The following is a 21,922-nucleotide window of genomic DNA, read 5'->3' on the forward strand; positions in this document are numbered from 1 at the left end:
GAGACGGTCTCAGAGTAGCTCAACATACCGCGTACCATTCAAAGTCTCTTCCATAACAACTAGAGGGTCCATTCCATACCAGGAAAATGCACCCCAGACCATAACAGAGACACCAGCGCCCTGGACCACACCTTCGAGGCAGGTGGGATCCATCGCTTCATGTGGTCTGCGCAATACACGGCACCTCCCATCGGCATGGTGCAGTTGAAATCGTGATTCGTCCGACCATATCACGTCACGCCATTGTTCCCGTGTCCATCCCTGGTGACTGGCGACAAATGCGCGTCATTGTTCCCGATGACGTTGGGTTAACCCTTTACTGCATGAATTATTTTTTCGTTTTCGTTTGGTGAAGAAAATTTCAAGCTTCAATGTTCAGCTTACGTTCAGTGTTTTAGATCTACCAGCAATTCTTAACTAGGGCTAATAGCTTAACACTCATATGTGATGTGGAATGCCATAACGGGGTATATATACGATTTTTCACGATTTCACGCTTAGCTTTTAACATTCAAAGACCGAACATTACTGCCTACTGGCCATGGGTACGTATTGCAGGGCGCAAGTATACTTGCACGACCGTAGGTCGGTAATGTCTTTGAGGTTGAGCCAGAGGTACTCCTGAAGCCTGTGGTAATGTGATGGGGAGGGCCCACGGAAAATAAATGGTGGTTGGTACGCGTGGATGCTGACGGGGTGGAAGGAGTACCTTTGGTTGTAGGGCTGTTTTGTCTTATGTTATGTAAAAAAAACAAGGCATCACTGGTATATGTCTTTAAATGACTGTACAGTTGAAGGTGTGCCGTAAAACTACCTCAGTCCACAATCAATTTCCATTTATACAGGTGAAAAGTTGTATGTTGCCTGAGGGCAACAGTATGCAGTAAAGGGTTAACAGTGGCACCCGTGTGTGGCGCCGGCTCCCATACCCCATAGAACCCAAGTTCCTACGGATTGTCCACTGGGAGACGTGTCTAGCACGGCCTGTGTTGAATTGAACCGTGATTTGTTGCACGGTTCCCCGTCTGTCACTATTGACAATCCGTCTCAGATGTCGCCGGTCACGGTCATCGAGGGTGGCTGGACGTGTGGATCGTGTGAAGTCGAATTCCCTCACCACTTCTGAAATCGCACTTCCCATCCTTCGGGTAACGACCACAATACCCCGTTCGAACGGTGTCAGCTCACAACGACGTTCCATGATACACCTGTCACATGCACAGCCACTGCTAACAAAGTCTGCTATACAACTGCCGCTGGCACAGGGGGCATGTGGTACGCAGAAAACACACCTGCGCATCAGTGCTCTGCTATCCCATGACATTTGCTCAGACAGTGTATACACCCTACCACACGGAAGCTACCTCTATATTGAAGGACGCCCAGGTAAGGCAGATGGAAATGGATCAAACACATCTCAAGTAAGCAACCATGGTCTAGCTTTTCTTTCTTCTGAAGCGTGTTTTCAGGTAAATAATGTGGAAACAGATAAAATGAAGAATATTGGTTTGACAAGTGCAAAGAAACTCTACCCTTCTTATAGTGATGAAGAAGGTAATCATTTACGGAAGGCAGGGTGGTGTCCGGAAGCTAATGACAACTGGATGATTAATCACGGTGGTACTTTTAATGGTATGTTGCCATTAAAACATATTTTCGGCTTTTCTGATGATTTTATACGTATTATAATCAGCGCTAAACAAGAGCTAATTCTGATCCCTGATCGAAATGATTACAATTCTCTTAAAGCAGCAGAATCACCAGTTGACTCGAAAATTATTCTTAATCATATATTGTGGATGATTTCACATGTAACATTAACTGATCGAGAAAAAATTGATTTCTCAAGATTGTAGGAAATGACTTTCCATTACCTATACGTTTCCGAAGTTGCCAGCTGCATGAGTATCCTGTGTTACCAACTACAAACAAGCATAGTTGGGATGTTAAATCGTCACGTCTTATTGAAGAGCCTTTGTAAATTATTTGTGGATTTCAAACCCATCGTATATTCTACCATGAAAAAGATAGCTCACAGTTTTGTCACTGTAAATTAAGAAATATTAGACTATATCTCAACGGAATTACGTATCCCTACGAAAACATGGACATTAATTTTGAGAAAAATAAATGTGGGTTGCTCTATGACATGTTTTGTAAATTCCAATCATCGTATTATCAGAAAGAATATCGTCCGCTATATTCGCCTGAAGAAATTAGAAATAAAGCACAGATTGTAGTAATAGACTACTCTTATCATGAAGAATCTATAAAGGAATCTCCCGTCAATATTCGTTTAGAATTTGAAACAAATGAGAATATTCCTTCTAACACAACAACCTATTGTCTTATTATTCATGTGAGTGATGTCACTTACCATCCACTAACGAATGTTGTTACAAGACTTTAAATAAGTATAGCCCTTCATCATGATCACTAGTGCGTGCTTCTACACCGTACACTATGGAACGGAAAGAAGGAAAAGACTACACGGTGATAGACACCCGTCTTGATAACAAACAAAGCTGTGAATATGCATACATTTCGCCTACCAGCGAAGCTAATACACTACATCTTATTTGCTTCCCTCAAGTAAGTGCGGTTATTAAGGTGTTCTGTAAGCATAGAACCTTATATCAGATGCCAAAACATCTGATTCAGTGTTTACGATCAGGAATTTTATCTACGTACGCTGCTCCTTTCGTAGATGCTTTATGGAACGTCCTACTTCTCTGCAGTAAGATGTTAATCGATGCAGCTTCCCGCAGACGCTGACCACGACATTACAAGCATCGAAGTGAAAATCACATCGAAGGCGATTGCGATGGACCTAATCCGCAGATCGTAAACTGTAGACAGTGTATGAATGAACATTTCCCCATCTTTACAGTCCTGATAATGATTCAGAAGGAACTAAACACATGGTTGACTTCAAGGTAAGAACTGCATCAACTACTTTACGAATCATAACATGCATAGTATCATATATTTTGAAAACTTAATTTCATATGCAATAAATATTTTGTTTAATTTGAATGTTGCAGGGTGCATTGCAATTTTGGAAGGATGCTACCTCTTCACAGTAAGATGTTATGGTGTACAGCAACCTTGTGGGCAGCATAACAAAGACTGTAGTATAACTGGTAGAAGTTCGTTTAATTTTGTAATTAATTACACAATAAATATTTCATTAACATTAAAATGTTCTTACTGCATTCCCTTTGCTTCCTCACACCTATCAAATGTTTTCCTAGTCGTCACCATTTTATTTTTAAGAAAATGTAGGCTGAAGAACTTCTAGTTCTCTTTTTATCACAACCGTTGTTCGTCTCTTACCACGTTCCTATCCAACCTTTTGTTCTTTTCGATGTCGACGACACAGGATAGCGAACGAATCTGAAGTTGAATAACAGCGTCGACGTGATCGCTGCATGTTAAAACTGCGTGACCTTAGTATTATGGCACATGCTTATGTCTCCCCACCCCCTCCACACAGCTGAGCCAGGATCGATCCTGCAAAGTCTGCGACGGAAGGCCAGCGTCTCAATCGTCTGGGCCATTCAGCCTGGCAGGGTAAGGTAGGTGGTGGTATACAATTTCTAATTACTAGATTGTGTGCCCAAAAATGTCTTGATTAAATTCTAATCCTCTCCGCAGTGTTCATATGGAGTGCGGGCATTTAACGCTGTTGATGGTTATTTTTCCGTCGGATGGAGACGTAAAGCCGTCAGCAGACCTCCCGATGCTATTCGACAGGAGAAGGCTATGTGCCACTATCGGGTTTTACCCTCTCCCTTCCTATTATCATGTATGATGTCATTCATTTCATCTTATTATCTTCCCTGATGAAGTTGGCTTTGGGAAGGGCATCCGGTTATAACAAATCCATCTTAACTGATTCATCTCACCACAAACCAAACAACGAAGAGAATCGGGAGAAGTAATGGACACACGTTAGGTTATAACGTCATGCACCTGAGGGTGCTAAGGCCAGCAGTCCGCATTTCAAATCACCTACGCTTTGTCGTCACAGCTCTGTCAGGAGAAGGCCTGCGGGTTCGGTTATGTAAAGATAAGCATGCGTTTTTAAATCACCCATACTTATTACGTCACTACTCCAAGGGGAGACTCCAGAGAGCCTGTGAGTGCGTGAGTAATCCGTTTTACAGTAACTTGGAAGCTTACCATCAGAGTGTACCTCAAGCTGATGTACACGCGCATATGCTCACTAGTTATTGCCCCTATTATGTCTCTTGCGGGATCTAATAGTCATTTGTTTACAGTAACTCACGAAGTCGCTGCGAGAGTGCACTGTTATGTCTGTAACGGTATCTGATATTCATTTGTCACTCTGTGACGTCACAGCTCTGTCAGGAGAGACATGTGCTTTCGGTTATGTAAAAAGCATGCATTTTAAATCACCCACGCTTATTACGTCACAGCTCCATCACTACTCCAAGGGGAAGACGACAAATAGTCTGTGTGAGGATAGGTTGCCATTCGTGGCCGAGGTTAGCTTAACACACGTGTTAACCACACCTAAAAGTCACCTCACTAGTACGGTTCCTCCAAGGGGAACCCGTATGAGTTTAGGTTAGCGGTTCTCGTGGCGAGGTTAGGTTAACACGCCATAACCTCAACTTCCTGTCTCCTAACTGAGTGGACTCCTCCAGGGGTGCATGTGTGTGAGGTTAGGTTAGCATTCGTGCGCCGATCGATTCGGTTCCTCCAGAGAGGTCCGTGAGCTTTCCGATTCCGCTCCTTCAAGGGGGACTACCCGATTTGCTTCTTCCTAAGTGACCCGTGAGGTTAGCATTTCCCTCGTACTCACCTAGTGATAAAAAACACTCCATTTTGGCCAGTGAGGTTAGCATTGCCTACGTACGTATGCGTACGACGTCATAACCTCACCTAGGGGTTCAAAAGCACCCCAGATATTTCCCTGACCAATTACGCCCCTTCAATGTGGTCTGTGAGGTTAGGCTTGCTCTCGTACGCAGGGTTTTGACGTTATTCCGCGTTCAATGGTTTAGAATCTACCTAGCCTTACTATTCAACTAGAAGTTAATGACGTCATGGGAAAATGCTAACAGAGCACCCATTGTTTTAGAACGTTCATAGTGCATCTACTTTTGTTGTCTGGTGTTTTTCACACCTCTCAGTGCACTGTTGTTATCTTATAATCTCCAGCGGAAAAGGTTCTTATATCGGTTCCCTCCTGATCTTCGCACCTTTTATTATTCTCCTCTCATCTTTAGATATGGTAGACATAGGACCTCCCGGCAGTTTTCACTGTACACGCGGATACACCACATAAAATGCCGCCATGTCAGAAAAATCATATCTACTGTTTCCATATCCCTGTTAGATAGTTCTTATTCGTGTCTTCAGTGGTATGTTTTCTCGCTTAACACGTTCTTGTTCCTTGTCCCCTGCAGAAATGTCTTTACAAGGTTTCACTCTATATAGAGGTAGATTGTTAGAGATGTCATCATTGACAAAGCATAGTGTGTTAGCACATTGTTATTTGACAGAAAAGTAAGAAAACAACAATACATATAACAAGAATCATTACCGAGTTGCATTAATTCTATCAGCATTAATGTGCCGTCTGTTTTACAAGGTGTGCTACTATCAGCATATCCAGTACTGTCTATAGTGTATTTTATTTTACTCAGGATACAGTGGTAGGTACTTACAAAGTTCGAATTGCGCTCGAGGCTGCAACAAACATATAAAAAAAATCAAAAATTTCATAATTCAACACACCGGTACGTTTCATTATTTCATTATATAATATGACATTACATAATTTGAATCTCACTCTAGTTTTCAGATACCTTGACAATGACATAAGCAAGATAATGGACAAGATCTTACTAATTTGGATTATGTCCCTTGCAACTTTTGAACATCATTTTCTATAACACATACAATAACAGCATAACATGAAGGAGAGGAAAAGAACGAGGCAGGATAAATAGAAGACCTCACTTCTTTAACAAATTACAAAAACAAGAAGGATGTCGACATCCCAAACAGATTTATGGCACAGAATTCTCATCATACACAGGTAACATGATTGCCCTTATAGCTCCGCTCAATGTGCAGACTATATGACACGGACAAGAAGAGATTTTATATATTCATCTGAGTCTCTTGGTTCATGCTTCTTCGATGTGAACCCAAAAATATTCAATTGTAGTCATCAGATATTCTGCGCCACATCAGTCACGCCTCCAACACATCCACAATGTTGTGGTTGCTGGTCAGAGCAACAGTGATATGGACTAGGAGAGAGAATACACTGGCCATCTATTGAATAAAAATTACAGCATATTCCCCCACAGCATCATATAAAAAATTGCCAACTGAGTTAAGGAGTATTGAAACATTTTCACTATTTAAGAAGTCTGCTTTCAGATATTTATTACAAAATATATAGTACTGTATTAATTATTATTGTTACAGTTAAATATAATTGTTAATTATAACCAGTGTACTGCCAAAATTATTGTGATCAGCGTATATTATAAATATTAAACCTATTTTACCATTAGCCCGCCTAATGGCCATGATCGTTAAGGCGCTGAAGTCTATATGGTGTGACACCGTGGTTATCCGGTTTTAGTCCCGCTGGTCAGAAAAGGTTTCGCCATCAGAATGTTGTCCGGCAGTGTAGGGGAGGTGGTGGTATATCATTAGATTGGATGCCAAAAGCCTCTCCGCAGTGCTCATATGGAGTGAGGGCTTTTGATGGTGATTCGTCCGTCGGATGGAGACATTAAGCTTTGAGCAGACTCCTTGGTGCTGTTCGACAGGAGCAAACTATGTGCCGGCACCGGGTTTCACCCTCTCCCATCCCACTATCATTCATCACGACCCTTAGTAAAGGTATTGCAACATAAACAACTTTTTACATATGCAGAGTTGTAAGTCAACCGGAAGAGTAACATAAAATGAAATCCACCGAAGAGAGAAGTCAGATTATAAAATATTTCCAATTTGGGAGAACAAGACATGAAAATGGGTCCAATCCATTGTGGGCTGATGAGGGTGATCAAGTACAGACTTCGACAGGTGGTGGCGATTATTATATTAAGAAGTGTAAGATGGCAAACATCCTCCCCCTTCTTTTTCTTCTTCTTAATGTGCCATCTTCTAGCGAAAGTTGGCGGTCAACATGGCGATCTTGAATTTGGATGCAGCGACACGGAAGAGAGCCATCGTGTCCAACCCATACCAGTCTACGAGGTTCTTCATCCATAGAGTTCGTCGTCTACCAGGACTCCTACGTCCTTCTATTCTTCCCTGTATAACAAACTGCAGGATTCTGTACTTATCATTCCGCATTATATGGCCGAAGTATTCCAACTTCCGCCGTTTAATGGTCAGCATGACTTCAGTCTTCTTTCCAAGTCGATCCAACACCTCGGAATTCCGGATTTTGTCTGTCCACGAAATGCGAAGCATCCGTCTGTACACCCACATTTCGAATGCTTCCAGTCTTTTACAGAGGGCTTGAGTAAGTGTCCAGCCTTCCATTCCATGAAGTAACGTGGAAAAGACGTAGGCACGGACCAGACGGAGCCTTAGGTTTAGTTGTAGGTTGCGGTTGTTGAGCAGTTTCTTCATCTGCATGAAGATGCTTCTCGCATGTTCAATGCGGACCAGTATTTCTTGGCTGCAGTCCCATTTCTGGTTGAGGTAACATCCTAGATACTGGTATTGGTGAACCCTAGCAATGGGTTCATTGTCGAGATTGAGCTGCACGTGGACGTCTTGCCGTTTACTGATGACCATGAACTGGGTTTTCTTAATGTTTATTTTCAGTCCTCTGTTGTTGCAAGCAACATTTACTTTGTCTAATAATACTTGAAGGTCTTCTGCGTTGTCTGCTAGCAATACCGTGTTGTCTGCATAACGGAGGTCGTTTAGACGTTCCCCGTTGATAACGATGCCTATGGTAGACGGTTCTTCCAGAGCTTCTGCAAGGATAGCCTCTGAGTAAATGTTGAAGAGTAGAGGCGATAATACGCAGCCTTGACGAACGCCACAGCGGATGTCTATTTCTTCTGACAGGTTTTCCTCAATCTTGACTGCTGCTTTCTGACCCCAGTACAAGTTGGCAATAATCCGAATGTCTCGGTCGTCAAGTCCGATGTTCTGCAGAATTTCCGTCAACTTCCCATGCTGCACTTTGTCAAATGCCTTTTCCTAGTCTATGAAACATGCACAGACATCCTTCTTCATTTCCAAGCAACGCTGGACAAGTACTTGAATACAGAAAAGTGCATCTCTAGTCCCAAGACCATTCCTGAATCCGAACTGTGTTTCAGTTATCACTTCTTCACATTTAGCATGGATTCTGCAATTAATTATCTTTAAGAATATATTTAGGATATGGCTCATCAGACTGATGGTTCTGTGCTCTTCACAACGTCTGGCATTTGCCTTTTTGGGGAGAGTGATAAAAGTGGACCTAAGCCAGTCTTCTGGGATTTTGTTGAATAGCTCTGTCAGAATACTGATACCATTGTCGCCCAGGAGTGTGAGGAGTGCTGCATGCACTTTATCAGGTCCAGGGGCCTTTCCATTCTTCGTTTGGCAGATGACAAACCTCACCTCGTCCTTCAAAATGGCAGGACCTGTGTTTGTCTCGTTCACACCATGTTCATTAGGTCTATCATCGTTGAACAGTTCTTCTATATGACTTCCAGACCCTGATTTTGTCAATGATGTCAGTCACAATGCGATTGTTCTTATCCACCAGAACATGATGCCCTCTATTACGTTATAACCCAAGACAATCCTTTATTTTTTGTGTAGATTAAAAGTGTCATTCTTTTGCTGCAGGATTTCTACGTCTTGACATCTTTCTGTCATCCACTGTTCTTTTGCAGCCACTATCTTCCTCTTAATTTCTTTGTGCACTTGGTTGTATTTATTTATCTCTCGGTTTTTCCATTTCCGCCGCTCATCCATGAGTTCTAGTATCTCATCGGTCATCCACGGTTGTTTCTTGAGCTTTTTATCACGTGTTAAATGTTGTTTCCCGTGCCTGTTAGAATCTGTTTCATTTCTGTCCACAAGACTTCTATACCTGTATCAACATTCATTTTATCGAAACCACCGCCGTCTCAATCCTATATACTGCCTGCTCTATGCTATGCGGTTAACATGCTCCTCAGCGTAAACTCTTAGTGTGACGAACCTCCGCTAGGGGCGCCAACTAACGCACCCAACATAGGCCTATCTCCGTATGGTAGCCACGTTATTGTGTTCCAGTGCGTTTGCACTCTTTGTGTCTCTGGTTGTAAAATGATTAATTGTTGTGTTCATCTCTGTATATCAAAGTAGGAAATTCAAATTCTTCGGGTGTGAGGATTCCTGTTATCCCTAAGTAAAGAACTTTGAGAAAATTGACTTAATGCTATATCAAGCCAAGGATCAACCAAGGGTAATCAATGGATTCCATCCGATTATTCCCGTGTTTGAAACTTGAATTTTAGAGATGGAGGTAAAAGATAAAACTGAAATAAAAATATATTGAATCCAGAGAGCGTGCCTAGTCGGTCTTCAAATTATCCCCATTACCTTCAAAGCAGAAAAATAGCTCCACGAAAGACCAGACAGCGACAAGATATTTCTTCGGAAGAAATATGTGATGAAACAAGCTCTTCAACAGCAGGAAATACATTGGATGACGAGTATGAAATTCATTTGAACAACGATGTATCAATCGAAGTCAATATTCCAACGAGTAAGAATGACAGCAGTGCTCAAAAAATCAGACATTAGAGGCTATGATCAAGAATTCTGACGCTGCGATAACAGCTTATGACTAACCATAATGAAGTTAAAAGACTACAGAGACAATTCGAAGACAACCCAGAAATTGATCGTTTGAATAAAGTAAAGGAAGCAGCCAAATATAATGGAAAAACGACCATTTAAAAAAAATCAAATCCATAATTTTCGCAAGACAAAATCACGCGTTACTATGTGGCGTGGGGAATAGTATCCCAAACGGTTACGAATATGGCAGGACTCCTGGTCTAGTATCAGCTCCGTCACAAAGTACTCTGGACAGGTAGCCTAAATGGAAAATGTTGATTGTGTTTGTCTGGATTTCCCACTTAGTGAAGGAAAGACTTAGAGCTGAATGTAAAACTCTCAGACCACTGAGAGGAGTGGAACAGTGATTGCTGATTAAATGGCTAATTAGGTACGGCTCCTCTACAACCGAACCAGTGACATGTTCGTTTGCGTGGTCAATGTTGACAGTGTATGCGACACAGATATTGTAAAATCTCCCGGTATCGCGAATAAACTCTTTTCTTGTAATCCGACTTTCAAAGAAGTTATCTAGTCCTGCTGCCTACTTCCTCGTTAAAGGCTTAGAAGTTTCCGATCTATCCCTTGTAGTTAAGAAATGATTACTGTAATGCCTTTCGGCAAAACAATCCAGATTTTTCGCATTTCCATTCACCAGCAGATAAAATACATACAATGGTTGAATGATGATTTCATCAAGTACGTTAAAATAATTAGTTTGGAATCATAACGTAAAAAAACTGAAATGTCTTGCTAATGAGACGGCAGATGATGTCTCGCTAACGGTGAAATCTATAGTGGAATGCGTGTCTTGTCTGTTACAAAATCGGTTATTTTATGTTCTCACTAGATGATTTTCTGGAGACGCAATAGATCTATTTAGTTCAGTGAGATTGGGTGGTGGATTTAATGACATGACGAACCCACGCACTGCATTATGTACTATAAAACGTATCCTGAAAACTGGTCATAAACAAAGGGTCAGCGAAACAGTGATAATTTTTTTTTGCGCCCACTGCTGGTAAATAACAGTAAGAAAAGTACGGAAAAGGTGCTCCGTTACTCGTGTCGAGAAAATTCTGAAATTGGTATGTATCATGCAGCATGGGATGATCCTAATATAATATCTACTGTAACTGGTGAGATTTCATTATTTTACGTTTATGTATCTTGAGCCAAGCTCAAATGTCAAATGTTAGTTTCTGTATGTCCATTATCTTCCCAATTAGTAACATGTTAGAGATTATTTTTCATTTTATATTGGTATTACGGACCAACTCTCATTTAACCAACATGTTCTCTGGGTGCGGTAAGTGCTGCCATCTGGAATGTCGCTGTAAACGCAATTTTCGTGGCACAGAGCAGGCAGTATATAGAGATTGAGACGGCGGTGATCGAAACCTTTAGATAGGTCATGCTGAATCCTCTTACGAATCTCTTCATTCTTGATCTTGCTGATGTCTATCCTAGCAGGTCTCATGGTCTTGCGAACTGTCTCAAAGCGCAGTTGGATGCATGCCACCACAGGGTTATGATCTGATCCGATGTCTGCTCCAGGGTAGGTTTTAACCGATTTGAAACTGTTGCGGAAGCGCTGGTTCACCAGAATGAAATCAATCTGGTTTCGGACGATGTGTTCTGCGGTATCTTGAGGTGACTTCCAAGTGTAGAGTCGCCTGGCTGGTAGTTTGTACCAAGTATTAAGCACGACAAGATGTTCTTCCTGGCTGAACTGCACTAGCCGACTGACCATCTCGTTTCTAATGCCCAGACCAAATGGTCCGACCGTGTTACTGACTCTGCCTTTTCCAACCTTCGCATTGAAGTCTCCGAGAATGATGTTCATCTCATGTTTTTTGTGATCTCCAACACACTTTTGACCTGACTGTAGAATTCCTCCACCTCAACATCGTCTTTGTCAGCTGTGGGTGCGTACACTTGTATGATGTTGACATTGACTGGACTGGCCTGGAGCTACAGTAGGGGTATTCTGTCTGAGTATGGTACAAAGTTTCGCACAGCACGGTTTACAGCTTGCGACACGATAACAGCCACCCCTTGACGGTGATTGGTGTCGTCATTTCCAGCATAGTAAACGGTGTGCGTGCCTATAGTACACTGTCCCGAACCTGGCCAACGCATCTCGCTGACTCCCAAGATTTCTAAGTGCATCCCGTTCATTTCGTGGATGGTATTACTAAATCTTTCCTATTTCAAACATACTTCTTGCATTCCATGTCGCAATCTTGATAGCTGACCCGAAGATTCTAAGCGCCCTCTGAACATTTAAGGTCTGCCGGGGACTGAGGGCCGTGTTTCTTGTGTTTTCAGCCATGTTGATTGTACTAGGAATAATTCATAATGCGGTGGTTTTCCGTTGCCTTCCGCATAGCAGTATCACATCCGTACCGCTGTTCCAGCTCCGCATATGACTATCTGATCTTGAGCCCTTTTGGCGCGTGAAGTCCTCTTCGGCCTCAAGTCAGTTCTGTTGAAGCTGCAGCCCTCCAACAAGATGGGTTCCAGTGGCATTTCCTCCACTGAGGGCCATCACCCTCCCTGGGGGCAGTTCCTCCGACCGAAGCCGTTGACGCCCCGAGGGGAGCCAGGTTAATTAACCGCCGCCTGACACTCGGCATGGAGTCGCTGGCTGCATGGTCTACTCCATTACCATGGCAGGAGAACCTGGCCAGACACAGAAACATACTCCATTAACACTAATCATAGGCAAAACATGGAAAAGAAAGTATCAGCCAAAGGAAGGCAGAGGCTACGAAGGGTGTGAAAATGAAAGAATGCGCTAGTAATTTTGGGGTTGGAAAGGAACAAGAGTTGACCAATGGAGGTGAGGTAGGATAAATGAAAGTGAGGAGCCTTACACAAGTAAATGTAAGTAATGCCAGGTATAAGCTATGGACCCCGTTGTCACAACCCACGCTCCCAAGTTAAGACCGTTTATTTATTTATTTATTTATTTATTTATTTATTTATTTATTTATTTATTTCTCCAGATCTACAGTATTATAACCTTATTGATCATTTCATGGAGAAAAAATAATAAGCCTTGCCTAGACAATCTCAAGTTTCCCAACTTCACTTACTAGACAAAAATTATAATCAAGCAAACACACAAACAAACAAAATAAGATAATAATAATAATAATAATAATAATAATAATAATAATAATAATAATAATAATAATAATAATGTGGCCCACGGTTAACTCCCTTCCGGGGATCCGAAGGCCATGGTGATACAACTGTATGAACAAAATAAAAATAAAAATAACATAAAATAATATGGTAATAATAATAATAATAATAATAATAATAATAATAATAATAATAATAATAATAATAATAATAATAATCAAGTGGCCGGTTAACTCTCTTCCGGGGATCCGAAGGCCACGGTGACCGGCAATTGTATAAACAAAATTAAAATTAAAATAACATAAAATAATGCAGAATAAAATATAGGCACAAGGAGGTTAAAGACCTTCCTTCATATCTCTCCTGACTGAGCTCGCGAACCAAGCACGTTCCACACCTTCTATCATCCTCTCACATTACATACTCAGGTTTGCTGACCCAGTCTTAGCGTTACAGCACCCGCCGTGTTAGTGTGACACATTATCCTCACGTTGCAACTTCGTGAACTACTTCCTTGTTACCACTTATAATTCAATGTACTTAACCATTATAAACACTCTTAGCCTAATGTACAATTAACAAACACAATCATTCGTAACCACCACCACTCCCCTGTTATTTTACTTTCAGGCCACCCTCACTTAAATAACTCCATTCTTTACATACCGCCACATATGACTCTTAATCATAGTCAATCTTACCTTCACTCATAATTCACATATACTCACAATCAAACTCCATACCTAAATTCTGCCAGCACGTCTAATTACTCTTCACTCAAAAATTACCATCAAACTTTCCAATCTCATACCGCCAACTCAATCTCTTATTCATACCTTAATTTGCCAACTACACTTCACTGCCTCCCTGTCTTCACTCTTTAATCACTCATCAGGACACCGTCACAGAAATTCACTATTCATTTCAAACAAATAACCTACAAAAGTACCATCAAGCTTACCAATCTCATACCACCAACTCAATCCCTTATTGACACCTCAATTTGCCAATCATACTTCACTCCTTCACTGCCTCTCTTTCTTCACTCTTTAATCACTCATCAGGCCACCGTCACAGAAATTCACTATTCATTTCAAACAAATAACCTACAAAATTACCATCAAACTTTCCAATCTCATACTGCCAACTCTGTCTCTTATTCATACCTCAATTTGCCAACCACACTTCACTGCCTCCCTTTCTTCAATCTTTAATCACTCATCAGGCCACCCTCACATAAATTCACTATTCATTTCAAATACAATTAACAGGAATTACCATCATACTTCCCATGCACACACCGCCAACTCAGCCTCTTACAGTACTGTCTCCCTTCTCATACATCTCATCACATAATCACTCTTACCTTTACATAAACACAAATAACAAAAATAACCATCAGACTTTCTAATCTACAATTTGCCAGCCAAACTCCACTGCTTCCCTTGTCCTCACTCTTCAATCACTCATAGCAACCTTCAGATGCAAATAACAAACACACTCTACCCTAATTCTAAATATACACACAAACAAACTCCACATTTAATTCACAATTCATTTCAATTCATTTTAGCACCAATACCCAGCTTTATCATCATTCCTTACATACCACCACATCTGCCTCTTAAATATAGTCACTCTTACCTTCAACTATAATTCAAATACACTCACAATCAAACTCCCCACTTAAATTATGCTATCAGTCTAATCACTCTGAGCAACCTTCACTCAAAATTTACCATCAAACTTTCCAATCTCATACCACCAACTCAAACTCTTGTTCAAACCTCAATTTGCCAACCATACTTCACATCTGCCCCTTTAAATTCACTATTCATTTCAAATACAATTAACAAAGATTACCATCATCCTTTCCATCCACGTACCGCCAACTTAGCTTCTTACCACACTGCGTCCCTTCTCATACATCCCATCACATAATCACTCTTACCTTCACTTAAATACAAATAACATAAAAAGTAACCATCAAAATTTGTAATCTCCAATTTGCCAACCATACTTCACTTCCTCCCTTATCCTCACTCTTTAATCACTCATAACAACCTTCAAACACAATAAACAAACACACTCTACCCTACACCATTTATCTTCATATCCCACAAAACCTGTCTCTTAATCATAATCACTCTTACCTTCATTTATAATTTCAAATATACACACAAACAAACTCCCCATTAAATTCACTATTCATTTCAATTCATTTTAGCACCAATACACCACTACTACTTGTCTTTTTACTTCTCGTCACTATGCCTTCGTCACTTTTACCTTTCTTACCCCATAGTTCCTTGAGGCTCAAGCTTCTCCCTTTACCCAAAGCACCTTTTACTTCTGCTTCTTCCCTCAATCCATTATTCTCACTGAGTTTATGACCACTTGCCATTTCTTGTGTTCCCCACTGCCTCTGCCTGTATCCTCATTTCTTCTCTCCCACGGGCCTCCATCCTCAGTTCATTTTCTGCTTCCCTGCATCCTTCGAAAACCGCTTCTAAAGTATCACTTCTGCTCGGTGCTCCTCTCTTATTAATATGCACGTCGTCACCTGCCCTACTGATTTCTTCTTGCTTCAGACTCTCTTCCATTGCTTTCAGTTTCGCCACAGTCTAATTTCGAATCCAAATCCCAGAGCTCACCACCAGTAACTGGCTCCTAATATACACCCTCAACCCTTGCAGTCTTGCTCTCACTAAATATTTCTTCAAAATTTTGGAATTCTTATTCTCCTCTCTTCCCAAATCCCTCTTAATCCCAATTTTATCACTCTGCAGATTGCCGGCGTTCCTTGTCACTATATCGGCTATCAGTGAAAATAACAGCGACACTTTTATGGGTTTGCACCCTCTGACCTTACCTACCTTCTCAACATTATCTATATCGACCTCACTAAATTTAATTATAATTTTATTTTGAATGATATCTACCACTTTATAAATAATGTCCACTTTAGCTTCCTCCACCCAGTAAATAAGTATGGATTTCTTCTTACGGTCCTGACTGCTGCCTGCAATTTCTTGCTTCAGATTTACCACCTCCTCTTTCACACTTTTTATTTTCTCCCTTAGTGTCATAATTTCTCTCTCACTGGTTTCCATCTTTGCCTTAGTATATCTCGTGTATTCCTGTATCCACTGCCTCGTCTTTTCGTTTCCCTTAACTTGCTCCTGCAGCATCCTTTTTAACTGTTCAAATGGGCATAACTTCTCCACTACCTCCTTTACCACCTTCCTTATAACTTCTGTCTTCCCAGCTCATGTTGCTACTGATCTGTGGGCCTGGATTTACTTCCACGCCTCCAATAACCAGCAGCATAGTGACCACCGCTGCCGCTAACAGCATCTTCCCCTTCACTCCCATCTCTACTTTGCCTTCCTTTCTATTGTTAGTTTCCTTCTTCATTCTTCCCTGCCATCTCCCGATGCAAATGCAAACTCGTGTCCTCATCCTGAGGTGGTGCAGCTCTTTTCACGCACACCCCCATTGGAGGTGAGCTGCATGTACCATTTCAATCACATACCAGCCCTCCTGCCATTCTTAAATTTCTGGCAGTACCGGGAATCGAACCCGGGCCTCCGAGGACGGCAGCTAATAACACTAACCGTTACGCTACGGATAATGACCCTGCATTGCTCTATACCGATCATCTTTCGACCTTCCTCGTCCCTGTCCAATTCACCCGTCCACCCCGCTATTCTTTATCAACTCCACTCAACCGGCACTCACTACATGACACGTCCGTTCCCTTTGCTTGCTTAAGCTAGACTGAAGTTAAGACCCACTGGGGCCCCTTTCAGTCGCTTCTTGCATGGGCAGGGGATACTGTGGGTGTATTCTACCACCCCAATAACAGGGGCTACATTTCAAAAGCAATTGATCAAGAAGACTTGGGCGAGGTGAAAAGCAATTAGTCAAATGGTTAGTGAGATGGACCATCACTGTGAAGTTCGATAACACATTTTTCAGCCAACTAGATAGCCAAGCCAGTAATTTATTTGTAAACAAGACTGCAGCTGACTTACTACCTCCTACAAAATATCACCAGCTTAGAAGAGCGAAAGGAGCAGTTGACGATGTGAGTTACTCTATTCGATGTTATGTATAAGTGAAACAATTTATCATACGGTAGTATGTCTGAGTCTAGGTTAGAAATTTAGGTTTAAAAGCATGGATTATAGCTGATGAGTAATAGGTTAGGTTATGTTTATCATTTATAATCTTTCACGTGTTCCAAGTTGTTCGGGAAACTTCTAGTTGTATAATTGTAGTATGTGTGTGCTGACTCAAGTATTAAGGTTATGCTATGCTTATCACTTTTGTGTGGTCCAAGTTGCTCAAGAAACTTCCAGTTGTATGTACGTTCACTTAAGTGAACTCTGGAACCTCGATGTACCAAGGCATCTGTAGAGTGTTCTGGGTCTTTCTAGATATCCTTAGGTAATTAACTGTAATAAAGAACATGCTACAAGAGGGCTCTACAACAAGAAATTACCAAGGAATTATGGATGCTAATTTTAGGAAATACCGAGTATCTTGTGTTAACATTATGTTGTGAGTAACCAGAATTATCCAGCATCATACCCAGTGGGTATGTAAGTCAATGAGTAGCAATTAACGGAGTTCAATTGATGTGTAATGAGTTGTCATAGATCAGTTGTATCGATACCGCTCGGCGGATCAATTGTGAGTTACTGAATATTTGGTATGCTTTATGTTATGAAATTGCAGCAGTTATATTGGTGTTGTGAGAGCTGAATTGAGCAAGTTGTATATTGATACTGCTCAACATATCCATTAAATAGCGAATATTTAAGTTTCACATAAATATTATATTTAAATGGTCCGCCTATTTCCCACGAACTTTATCATCAAGAGTTAAATGAACAATTCAACGAGATTTATTGCTTACATGACTTGCAACTTTAACAAACTTTACCATATTTTATTTGAAATGTCCTATCACTCAATAACGTTTTTACTGTGTCTTTCCAATTTAATAATGTAATTTTGTCATTCTGATATATTATTGTAGTTTATTATTACTGATGATGTCCCTTAGGGGACGAAACATGTACTAAATGTAATAAATTATGTATGTATTGAATAGGCGGATCACTTAAATATAATATTTAAGTTAACCTTAAATGTTCGCTATTTGATTTATAATCAATACGGGATTATTATCTAAAATGAAGCTGTTAAAGCTTGTTACATGCAACGCATCCATTGTTAATTGAAAATTACTGTATACATATTTCACAGTATTACATATGCGTTTTGTGAAAAATATATGAGATATCATCGGTAGTAGTTGTTTTATTACTACACTGTTGCACCTACTGTGACACAATGACAGGACTACTGTGTAGGAATGCAAGTGTGATACTTTTTCACATTGTGGATGAGTTGAAGAGTGATTTATGTGCTGTATGAAAACTAGGAGGATAGTGCTATCATAAAGGTATGTTCAAGGATATCCCAATCAGTCAACAGGAATAACAGTTGGAGGAACATAAACTTTCTACGTCAGGAACCCCCCTCGTGTGTGCTTCTACAATTGTAGGGGGCTAACCTTGGTTACCCTCTTCAATTGAAGATCCTCTTCGCGGTGAGGGGGACTAGTAGCTTCCTTTCTTGCGATGCCGAATGGAGCCCTATTCGGTAACCGTTCGGCATACAAGGAGGAGGAAGCTAAAGCACCGCCCAACCCTAAGGGGTAACGCGACCCGTGCCGATGGGGTGCATGGCACATGGGAGATGTGTCTTGAACGGAGCCTTCGAGATACTTGGCGCCCTCTCGAAGTAAGTAGCCTTACCCAGGTATGCGGGGCTCTGCCTGGGCGGACATATATTTCCCTAGCTACTCGTGGGACCTACATGAGTTCCGTAGCCACCCATAAACCGGAGAGCTCTTCTGGGGCCTCCGAGAGAAATACCAGCACAACAACAACCGAAGGGGACTCTTCGGAGATACCCTCGGACAGTTCGACTTCAACAGTTAGAGGGCTCACTCAAGAGGTGGGCAATCTGCAGGTTCAGAAGAAGAAGAAGAAGAAACAGCGCTCTGGCGCTGAAAAGAGGAGATACAAGAAGGCCTTAAAGGCCCGGGAGCAGGCCAAAGAAGGCCTAACTCCTGGGGCTGAGGGGACTTCTACTACCACAACAGCGACAACAGTGGAGGGATCCAATGGGCACAAGAGGCGGGACCCTGAAAAGGGCTCTGCTTCTAGGGCACAGAGGACCCACCAAGATGCCAGCGGGGAAACGACTTCTGTCGGGGGCAACCCCAGAAGAAGATCGGCAGACCCGCAAGAGACCCAAAGTGGAGTACGCCAGGATAGCTGAAGATGGGATCAGGATGGCCATAGTACCCGTGGGATATCCTGACCAGCAGCTATCCGAGAAACAGGTGGAAGCTGTGGAAGAGGCTATCACCAATCTGATAGACGAGCTTCCGGAGCAGGGGCCCATTAAGCCTCAGTTCCTGGACTGCTATCTGTCAAGGGGTGCGGCCGTCATCATAGCGGAGAACAATAAAACTGTAGCATGGCTTTCTAGCCAGATATACAACCGTGGGAAGGAGCCAGGCTCACAATTGTGGGCATGGACAAACTCCTTTCCTACAAGAGAGTCATGGTCTGGATACCAGGACAACCAAAGGACAATAACGTCCTTTTGGGAAGAATGGCACTCCAGAACCATGGCTTAAATCCCGCCAGCTGTAGGATCTACGACCGCAAGGAGGAGAAGAGAGGCGTCCACCTTGTGGTCAGCATGGACTCCAGGGATGTGGAGAAAGTGGTGGGGAAGAAGATCTTCTGCGGGGTGCATGTAGCTACCTTCACATTAGTGGAGGGCAAGCGTGACAAGCAGAGGACCAACCCCACCACAGATAAAACCAAGACCAGCAGGGGCGAAGAGCTGGAGCCCGGACAGGAACCGGGGCCAGCCAAGCCCCAGGATCCATCGCGGGAGACGGAGCTGCAAGTTCCGGAGACCGCATAAGGTAAAGTATGCTATGAAAGTAAAGACTGCTTACTTTCATACAAGCAAATATACAACATTGTATAGAGGCCTCTAGGGTACTTAATAGAAGTATCCAGAAAGGCGGGTTTTCGGTCGCCCTGATACAACAACCCTGGCTTAGACAGGGACATATCATGGGACTAAAATGTGCAGGTTTCACTCTATTCAGTGGAATAGCAGAGGACAAGCCTAGAGCATGTATACTAGTTAAGGATCATAACGCTTGGGCTATACCGGGTTTCATTACTAGAGACCTAGTAGCAGTCCTAATGAGATATGAAGAGGGCGGAAAGCTAAGAGACTTGGTTGTCTGTTCTGCATATTTCCCAGGAGAGTCTGAATCTCCACCCCCGCCGGAGGAGTTCAAGAGACTGGTGATATACTGTAGGAAATAAGGATTAAACCTCGTAGTAGGATGTGATGCCAATGCTCATCATAGCATTTGGGGAAGTAAAAATACAAACCGAAGGGGAGATCACCTCATAGAATTTCTATGTACAACTGATCTTGAGATCATGAATATTGGTGATACCCCTACCTTCATTAATAATAGGAGCGAAGGGATCATAGATCTTACCCTGGGTTCCATGGGAATCATGCAGGAATTTAAAGACTGGAAGGTCTCTTTGGAGCCTTCCTTGTCAGATCATAGACACATTGTGTTTTATATAGAGGGCTCCATCGAGATCCCGTCTTACAGAAACCCTAGACGAACCGATTGGATATCTTTTAGGGAGGACGTGAGGAGGGGACTGGAGGGAGGACCCTCAAATATAATTAAAAACAAAGAGGAGCTGGAGCTCAGTGTGAGTTTTCTCAGACGGACACTGGTTACCTCTTATGAATTAAACTGCCCTATTGTTAAGGCAAAAAGAGTAACAGGAAGCTTCAAGTGGAATAGTTATCTTGAACACCTGAGGAGAAATACACGAAGGCTCTGGAATAAATACAGGAACTTCAGGATCAAGAAAGCCTAGATTCTTACAAAGAATCACAAAGAAGGTACAAGTCAGAAGTCAAAAAGGCTTCTAGGAAATCTTGGAGACAATTTTGTGACTCCATTGAAAGTCAACATGAAGCGGCAAGGCTTCATAAAATTTTAACCTTGGATAGAAGGGCAAGGCTGGGCTCACTGGAGACTCCTTCTGGTGGATACACATCCACAGAGGGGGAGACCCTGAGCTTATTGCTTGATGCCCACTTTCCAGGTTCGGTAATCACGAATAGTGAGGTAGAATCGAGCGGATCCTTCAGACCCGATAAAAGTGGCTGGAGGGAAGCCGCAGAGATTGTTACCCCAAGAAGGGTTAAGTGGGCATTAGAATCCTTTGCCCCTTACAAAAGCCCAGGTGTGGATGGGATCTTCCCGGCGCTTCTTCAGGAGGCGGGGGTTCCTTATACCATACCTGGTCAGAATTTTTAGAGCCTGTCTCACTATGGGGTACGTGTACTCTTTGTGGCGTCAGGCGAAGGTGGTATTTATACCTAAACCCGGAAGGTCTTCATATACTAGACCTAAGGGTTATAGACCCATTAGTCTAACGTCTTTTCTACTTAAGACCTTGGAAAGACTGGTGGATAGGCATATCAGGGAGAAAGTATTAAGAGACTTTCCCCTGCATTCTCATCAACATGCATATCAACCAGGGAAGTCAGTTGAGACGGCACTACACCAGCTGGTTTCTAGGCTGGAGAGTGCCTTGGATCAGCAACAACTTGCTATGGTTGTATTCCTAGATATAGAAGGGGCCTTTAACTATACATCTTTGGGCTCCATAGAACGTAGTCTAGAGAGAAGAGGAGTGAGCAGTATGCTCATAAAATAGATTATGGCCTCACTGCAGGGCCGTCAAGTTCTGTTTACTCTCAACGCTGTAATGTTGAGAGCTAA

This window comes from Anabrus simplex, chromosome 12, assembly GCF_040414725.1.
Source record: "Anabrus simplex isolate iqAnaSimp1 chromosome 12, ASM4041472v1, whole genome shotgun sequence".
Taxonomy (NCBI): Eukaryota; Metazoa; Arthropoda; class Insecta; order Orthoptera; family Tettigoniidae; genus Anabrus; species Anabrus simplex.